The 9,636-nt window shown below is 32.1% G+C and overlaps 1 long non-coding RNA gene across 1 annotated transcript; it reads right to left on the reverse strand.

The window, feature by feature from the left end:
• Positions 1-3,930: 3,930 nt before the first annotated feature.
• On the reverse strand, positions 3,931-6,197 carry LOC106416761. Its single transcript, XR_001283306.3, has 2 exons — positions 4,810-6,197; positions 3,931-4,164 (listed from the first exon to the last, which is right to left on the reverse strand). It is a non-coding gene; the product is annotated as an uncharacterized LOC106416761 (long non-coding RNA).
• Between the last annotated feature and the right edge of the window lie 3,439 nt (positions 6,198-9,636).

Here is a 9,636-nt window from a genome sequence, read left to right on the forward strand (position 1 = left end):
GATAATTCGAATAATTTTAAATATTTCTGACCAAAAGTATTATGGTAATTCAATTTTTTGAGTATTCCAGCTTATAAAAAGTATTTTTCAATTATTTTATTATTTTTTTAAAAAAATATAGTTAATATTTATAAGTGTATAAATTATATTATAGAAATTTTGAGTAGTGATTCAGTTCTTGATTTGGTTTTAGTTTGGTTCTGGATCAGTTCTGGTTTTCAAGATATATGATCTTTTTGGATAATTTATAAGATCTAAACTTGAACCACCTCTTTTTTTTATTTGTTCAATTTGATTCTTCGGTTCAGGATAAATGTGTCCATGCCTATCTCATATGATCATTTGGGTCGTTCAATATCTTTGCCATTTCTTTCTTTATTTTTTTGTTTCTTGTTGTTGCATATTTTCAATGTCCACAACTCTTTATATAGATACTATATGTTATATCAGTTAGCCATACAAGATTGTAACAATTAATCACCAAAAATACAATGAGTGATCATCATATGTTGCAATGGTTAATCTTTACATATTGTAATGATTTTTTATAAATACTTGTAAATGTTCATTTAAGCAGTTGCAATGATTTATTTAAATGGTTTTAAGCTTTTGACTTATGTTTATTTATCTTTAGATTTTCCCATAAATTTGTTCACTTTAGTACTATATATTAGCCACATTCTTTTTGAAGTGAGATTTATATTTTTCAATAGTTATAAATTATTCTGAAATTCTTATTGCTTTTAAAAATATTAAGATACATACACTGAAATTGTTTATCAAAATTAGGCATGGGCACATTTTTCCATAATTGAAGAACCAAACCAAAAATAAAGGTTCGGTTTGGGTTTGGATCCTACCAAATAACTGAGCGGATCATATATCTCTAGAACCAAAGAACCGGAACCAAACTGGAACCGAATCAAGAACCGAATGGATACCAAATTAATTTCTATAATATAATTTATATATTTATAAGTATTAAGTATATATATTTTGTTTTCCAATAATCAAATAATTAAAAATATTACTTATAAACCAAAATACCCAAAAGCGAATAACCAGAATATTCTTTTATCCAATTTTTTAAAAATTATGTGAATTATCCAATTTTTTATCTGAAAATCCAAAAATTTAATATTTAATCTGATAAACCTGAATTTTTTTTACTTTTGACCCAAATTAACCGTAAAACCAAAACCAAAGCGAAACTGAATGTATATTAGTCAGTTCCTAACTTTGATATCCAAACTAAATTGAGGACCGATAACATTGAAACAGAACCAAACCAAATCTTCTAAATACCCGAACAGATTCTAGACCTCTAGGATCGAAGACAACCGAAAAAACAAACCTGTACAGGAACCGAATGGACAGTGATAATCAAAATTCTGATTTGAGAGCATTTTGATATTTGAATTTGGGAGAAGATGTTGTAGAAATTGTAATATATGGAGCTGAAAAGTATTAGTTTTAGAAGATGCAACTTTTCAATTCAACACAGTTATAAAATAAAAAGTATATAAGATGTCAATTTTTTATAGTAATCTATAGTAAAAACACACAATCGTCAATAGCATTAATGTAATAAGTTATAATAAAGACACATATTTGTAAAACTCATTTGTTGGGTTTCTATGATTGTGTTCGACCATTCAAAATTTAAAAGCATACAATATTCATTAATACATAGATACAGTATAAAGCGACCAGCTATTATATTTGTATATGTAATTTACTAATTCATAACATTATTAATGTTTTTCGTAGAAACTTACCGTTGATGACTCCCACTTTTTTTTCGAGTCCAAACTATCCTACCTCTACGGACGCACAGACATATAAGTGATACACTTGAAGATGTTGTTGAAGTTGTGATGGACCATAGTAACTGTTTTCGTCTTCCTAAAGATCCCTCATTCATTATTTTCTAGCAATCACCATTTTAAAAATCCCTAAAAATAAGAATTAATGTATGAAGAATGTAACATACAAATGAAAGTCTTTTCAAAAGAAAAAAAAAAGAATGTACCATACATCGAACACATGACAATACGTGGATCCCATTTAAAATAAGCCAGCATTAAACCTTTTATATAGAAGTACTAAACTTCATTAGCATTAGAATCTGAAGATATTACTTTTTTTTCCTTTTTGGCGATGGTATGTAATATGATGAATATGATAAAATATGTCCACTGTGCTAATTGCAACATCAATGAAACTAACAGTTCATATATATCATTCTATTTACTCCCTCTCTTCTAACTATTCAAAAAGAGTTCTATCTTTTGAAATAAAACAACCGCAGAATTGATTTCTTAACAAAAGGGTGTAACTCTTAGAGGATGTGAATTCAAACCAAATGCCACATGGATAGATAAATTAGAGAACTTCATTTCTTTTATTCTCATCTATGTACGCGGTGGCCGCCGATGGCTTATGAGTGGACTGCAAGCGTTGATCAATTCAGAAATTTTCTCATTAATTAGCGCCATTCGTGTTAGTTGTTACAGTAGCATCAATCGAATGGTAAAAATAATGTAAAGGAAAAATGGTGTAAGAAAAGAGTAGAACTTTACGCTCCAAACCTAGTATTATTAGTTCGGTCATCAGCTTGTCTAAAATTCCAAGCTCTGCAGCAAAATATAATGGTAACGTCTGGTTTCCCCGGTCAACTGATTATTCTGAAAAGTGACATGGTCGATTTTAATATGTGCAATCAATTAAACAACATCTAAATCTAATATGCACAATCAACTAATTTAGTAAAATATATGTATACTATAAAAATGATTCAAAAAATTAAACAGACAACTAACGATAATCAGCTTTGGATATTTATATGAACAGATAATCATAACTTTTTGTTAAATATTTTTTTTTTAAGAAATTCGAGATTGCGATTGGCACAAGGCATTTGGTTGACCTGGGGTTAGCACCGAATCAATTAGGCGAAAGTTTAATCTGAGATTAATGGTGATTAGTGTTTCAAATATATATTAAATACTAGAGTCGGCCCGTCCTACGGGCGGGATGTACTATATTTGGTAATAGTATAATTTAATAATGATTGATTTAATTTATAATAAATTTTAAACTATCCAAAAGTATTATACATTTATGAAATTATTTTATGAAAATGTAGCTAAAATATGATGTCTCATTTTTTTTCTTGAAAAAAATTATGCTCTCAAGTTTTCTTATAATTATGCATATTTTTAAAATATATATATAGATTCTGTTAAAAACTAAATTAAGCATTTAATGCACCTAATTATATAACCAATATCTCAAAAACACGAATATGTTTTATCAACAAATTTGGATTATAAAATGTGTAAAAATGAAAATATTAAAAAAATCAGTTATATTTTTTTAGAAAAAGGGGAGAAGTGATCTATAATATTTATATTGGTTCAGTATATCTCAATGATATTTTTGTTTTTCTTGTTAAAAATCCGGCAATCTAATCTCTATGCGGTTGCATATCAATCCCAATGCTACTGATTTATTGATAAATTGTAATAACCATGCAAGACAACTTATCGCTTCTCCATCAAGATTTGTATGTCTTTTTGTTTTTCCTTAACCAAAAGAAGCAGTTGTTTTGCACAATTCTATAATGGATCCAGAAAAAAAAATGTTATCCTCTGCTCCTATTTTCTTGCTTTGCCAGGTGAAGGTAATTTGTAAGTCAATTGGTGAAAATTTATAGCAACCTAAAAGCTGCTTGCTCTTCAGTGGCTGGTGAACAGCTTAAAAATCCAGAGTTAGTATAATCGAAATTATATGCTAAATCATAAGTTAGTATCTCTTCCTAGGTGGGAAGGGGCATCCGTCGAAATCGAATTAGTTCTCGGGAGCTACATTATTGTCTTAAGGTATTATACTTGCGTCTTGACTTTAAAAGCGAAGGAAATCAACCAATTGAATTCTACAGAGAGTATTAATTTATTAGCAGTTCACTGAAACTTCATCTTGAACCGAAAATATTGAAAGATAAAAGCACAATACGTTGATAAAAAAAAAACACATAATACAAAAGTTATTCCAGAGACTACTTTGCTGTTCAACTTGTTGTGTTGCATAAAAGTAGATCACATGTTAAGTAGGGCCATAGTTCTTAGCTTCTCGGACTTATATGTACCCAATCTTCTAAGCCTGCAATGTAACCGTGATTTAGAACCCATAAGTTTCAGACAACAAATGATAATAATTAGAAAGTTCATCTAAGCATTTAGCCACATTAACCAAAAACTTCAGCCAAGAATCAAGTTTCAGCTAGTTAAATAATTTTCAATCTTTCAATCTCATCTTCTTGGGTTATATGCTCTACACAGATCCTGATATAGAAATGTTAAACTCTAGTCTCATTAGAGAGTCTGTATATCTGCGACATGCATATATATATGTATGACTGTGCAGTGATTTCAGCGTGAGTTCAATGTAAGTTCAGCGTTTGAGTAGCATCTGCAGATTTGGTCATGGATGTCCACCGAGAGGAGACAGAGGCTTCCATGAATGTTATTTTCACATGAAAAAAGGAAGAAAAAAAACAACAGAACTATACGATCAGAGTCAAACCAGATCTATACACTGAATGGTTTTGTTAATTTAGAAAATAGAGAATGACAAACAGAACCAAACTTTATAGTTTTGTTTTATTATTAACAATTGGAAAATTATTTAAGCATTCAAATCGATTTACAATTAACGTAAAGCTTCAGCTAAAGAATCAATTTTCGCTTATTCAAGCTCTGTGAGGAATTGCATCAAACACATAATAAACATTACTTGAGACCAAACCTTATAAAGAAGCTAGAGGAAGGTGTTTAAATCTCGTCTTGGAGAAGGTTGATAATCTCCATGAAATTATCAGCATGCTCCTTGTACTCTTTACGGTCTCCATTTTCTGAATCAGAAACTCCTTGGGAAAGTTAGAACAAAAATATCCAGACAAACAGGCTTCAATCTAGCATGTATCGAGAAAATCAAGAATCAAATGGTTTATAATTTCATGTTATCCCTCCAAACGTCGCATTTAGGCAACCATCATCCATGTTACATGTCTCTGGCGGCATACAACATTCATTCTGAAACAACAATAACAGAAGACAAAGCAACATTCGTTCTTGGCCTAAGGATCAACCGCAGCCCACATCTGCTGCTCAGCGATCAGATCAGCGTCTGCCGCCGTCGTGAAACCTTCCCACGCCTTATGAATAGAAGATGAATGAAGAGAACGCAATTTCCAGAAGAGAAATGCTGACATATTTATACCTTAAAGATCACCGCATTGCCGACGCAATACCATGAGGAAGCTCGATCGTCACCATCTTTAATGGGATTAAACACATAGAACTCATAACGCAATCCGTTTCGAGACAGCAAGGAAACTCGATCATCACCGTAGCCGCCGAACAAACAGAAACGAAGAACAAACATGTTTTCCGGATTAGGTTAGCGAGAAGTATGCCTGGCTGGGCCGACAACACTCTCTAAATTAAGCCCAATAGCATAGTTTCGGTCAAAAGCCCACGCGATAACAAACTTAAATGAAACGATGAGTTTCATTTGCACGGACACGTGGCGTGACGACATGAGGCGAATTAGTGACGTGTCCGTCTACATGGACACGCTAGGAGAGAAGCAAAGCTTCTTTTATATATAAAGAAGTGCACCATCAAACATATATTTCTTGGTTTAGTGGTTTCACATGTTATATTTGCCTCCCCTTCACGAGGGTTCGATCTCCTACTTTTTTTTGTTTTTTGCTTTTGTTTAATGAATTAGTAATTTACCAAATTAGCTCCGTCCCCTACCTAAATCCTGCGATTTTTCTAACCTAAATTATCTGCTGTCGCAGCTTTTTTTTTTTCATTGATTCTTGTCGATTATCTTTGTTTTTTACACAGTTTTAAAAGAAGCATAACCAAACACTCGAATCCAAACTATCAAAACCTAAAACATGGAAAATGGATTACATTGATATTCCTGATTTGTTGCCCGAATACGTCAAAACGCCATGTAACCTACCGGATAGCGCTTAGATGAGCGTCTTTGCAGCGTTTTAGAATCTGTCGTAAATATTACTTAAACTTACATTTTTGTAATTTAAAGTCGTTTTAAAAAAATTCAATAAGAAAATTCTAACATATAAGAAAAATATAACATATAAGGTGTCCTCATTTTTGTATTTTAAAGTCGTTTTAAAAAAAAAATATAACATATAAGGTTTCCTCATTTTTGTAATTTAAAGTCATTTTAAGAAATTCAAAATATAACATATAAGAAAAAATCTACTTTTTTTATTATATGGTTAATGTGATTGTTTATTTTTTTTTAATAATATAAATTTAAACAAAAATGAAGAAGGATGCAAAAATTGTTATCAAATCTTTATTATTCATAATCATTAATTGCCATATATATGTAAATCATATTAGGTAATTCCGTAGATTTTATTTAAGGAAAGAATACACACTTCCTATATTTTAGGTTAATATAATGTTTTCTAGTGTTATATAATTATGAAATAATGTGACACCATTAGATTAAACTATACTTTATATTAGATGCTCTAGAATTCTTTGAAATAAAATTTAGAAGACATTTAGAGTGCCACCTAGGATTTGAGGTTTTTTTTTAATTAATACAAAATTAAGGCTCTAATTTTTCAAATACTTCTCAATTAATATATAGGGGATATGATAAAATATGTCCACTGTGCTAATTGCAACATCAATGAAACTAACAGTTCATATATATCATTCTATTTACTCCCTCTCTTCTAACTATTCAAAAAGAGTTCTATCTTTTGAAATAAAACAACCGCAGAATTGATTTCTTAACAAAAGGGTGTAACTCTTAGAGGATGTGAATTCAAACCAAATGCCACATGGATAGATAAATTAGAGAACTTCATTTCTTTTATTCTCATCTATGTACGCGGTGGCCGCTGATGGCTAATGAGTGGACTGCAAGCGTTGATCAGTTCAGAAATTTTCTCATTAATTAGCGCCATTTGTGTTACAGTAGCATCAATCGAATGGTAAAAATGTAAAGGCAAAATGGTGTAAGAAAAGAGTAGAACTTCACGCTCCAAACCTAGTATTATTAGTTCGGTCATCAGCTTGTCTAAAATTCCAAGCTCTGCAGCAAAATATAATGGTAACGTCTGGTTTCCCCGGTCAACTGATTATTCTGAAAAGTGACATGGTCGATTTTAATATGTGCAATCAATTAAACAACATCTAAATCTAACATGCACAATCAACTAATTTAGTAAAATATATGTATACTATAAAAATGATTCAGAAAATTAAACAGACAACTGACGATAATCAGCTTTGGATATTTATATGAACAGATAATCACAACTTTTTGTTAAATAAAACAATTTTAGGAAATTCGAGATTGCGATTGGCACAAGGCATTTGGTTGACCCGGGGTTAGCACTGAATCAATTAGGCGAAGTTTAATCTGAGATTAATGGTGATTAGTGTTTCAAATATATATTAAATAAGTGCACCATCAAACATATATTTCTTGGTTTAGTGGTTTCACATGTTATATTTGCCTCCCCTTCGCGAGGGCTCGATCTCCTACGTTTTTTTGTTTTTTGCTTTTGTTTAATGAATTAGTAATTTACCAAATTAGCTCCATCCCCAACCTAAATCCTGCGATTTTTCTAACATAATTATCTGCTGGCGCAACGTTTTTTTTTCCATTGATTCTTGTCGATTATCTTTGTTTTTTACACAGTTTTAAAAGATGCATAACCAAACACTCGATTCCAAACTATCAAAACCTAAAACATGGAAAATGGATTACATTGATATTCCTGATTTGTTGCTCGGATACGTCAAAACGCCATGTAACCTACCGGATAGCGCTTAGATGGCCGTCTTTGCAGCGTTTTAGAATCTGTCGTAAATATTACTTCTACTCACTAGTGTTTTGACGGCTATTCAGTCTAGAAAGGTACATTTTTATTTGGAGATACAAAAAAACATGTGGTTTTGGATAGCAGATCCTATTGACATGCTGACTCTGAAATTCTAGATAGGAAACGTTTCCAGAGGAGATCAAGGAGTTTTTGAGAAATAAAATATATTCTATGGAATTGAGTAACTCAAAACTAGCACTAAACTAAGTAATCAGTGGGTTGAGAGGCAGAACAAAAGTGGAAGTTATCAGAAAATAAAAGATTAAGAGATAGACCAGAGCATAGTAAAATTCACATGGAGATCCGAGGCTAAACAAGTACCCAGGTATGTTTGGTGGTGGTGAAATCGTAGAAAGGATATCCAATAGTGAAAAAAATCCACAGAGCGCTAGAGAATTTTGAAGAAATGATGATTATGTGATGTGGGGATAAAGAAACTATATATAAGAAGTGAAAGGTTGTGTCTCAAACGGTTGCGTCTCATAAGAAGGTGACGATTCAAAGAAAGGAAAAGTAAGATGTCGTTTGCATTAGTATTGATGACATAAGACTTTTAAATGAAACTAAAATTTTATCCGTTAGATTGCATAGCAGCAACAATCTCAACCGTATGATCTTAATTTTATTTTACTATAAAAAATGCTGATGTCACCGAACACAGAAAGTGAGTTTGCTATTATATATAGATGTTGTAGAGTTTTAATAATGTGTTAACTAAATTACATGATCGTATATAAAAATGATGTATCCTAAACAGTAAAAACACCTATGTCACAAAAAAGGTTTGAAACTCAAAAACTACCCACATACAAAAGTTTTTTTTTGCAACTATCCATATTATAAAAAGCTTAGTGAGTATCAAAGTTTACAACCGAAACCGAAGATCCTAGAGACATGCTCTACGGTAAAGCGGAGATAGAAAACATTACAATAATTCGAAGATAGAATTGTTAAAGGGCGAATCAAGCTCAGCAGTATGAAAAAACCCGTGGCAGGGTCCATCTTAGTCCCTAAAGCGATTGTTCCAAAGAACAAATGATAGTCAAATAAAACGACGTTGATGCAACCATAAAAAAGGTTGAAATGTTGACCGGCAAGAACTTTTAGTGAGAAGCTCTAGAACCGTAGGCAACATCGAGATTATAAAATCATACCTGGCTATATTTGACACTCAAACAAACACGAACAACTTTGAAACCAATAAAGCTTAAAACATTGGCGAGCATAATGTATGGTGAAGAGGATGGTGAGACAATTGAGGCTTGAAAGCATGGACTAGGTGAATCGGACAATGAGAAAATGACCATATCAATGACAATGAAAATAGAATGGAGCTTGACGAGGACTTCTAAGGCAGCTACGAACATTGAGTTAAGACAAAAGCTTCTAGTTCCAGTATTACAGTGATGGAGCCATGAAGGTTTGAGAGAACTAAAGCCGAGCTGCCAGTCGTCGAAGTCGGAGTGAGAGAGCATGCGTCAGGATATGTCATGATACACAGTTTAGGAAATCCCCCAACACCATAACCAAAACGAAATCTACATGAACTTGGGCTTAGCTGGGCTGGCGTGTGAACTGAAATTTTCAGTTATCAAATTGGGCCTGTCCCATAGCAGTACTCGTGGCCTTGAACCAATCCGATTGCTCGATCGTTGAAATTGATATGCTGAGATAATCGCTGGAAA

This window comes from Brassica napus, chromosome C8 (genome assembly GCF_020379485.1).
Source record: "Brassica napus cultivar Da-Ae chromosome C8, Da-Ae, whole genome shotgun sequence".
Lineage (NCBI taxonomy): Eukaryota > Viridiplantae > Streptophyta > Magnoliopsida > Brassicales > Brassicaceae > Brassica > Brassica napus.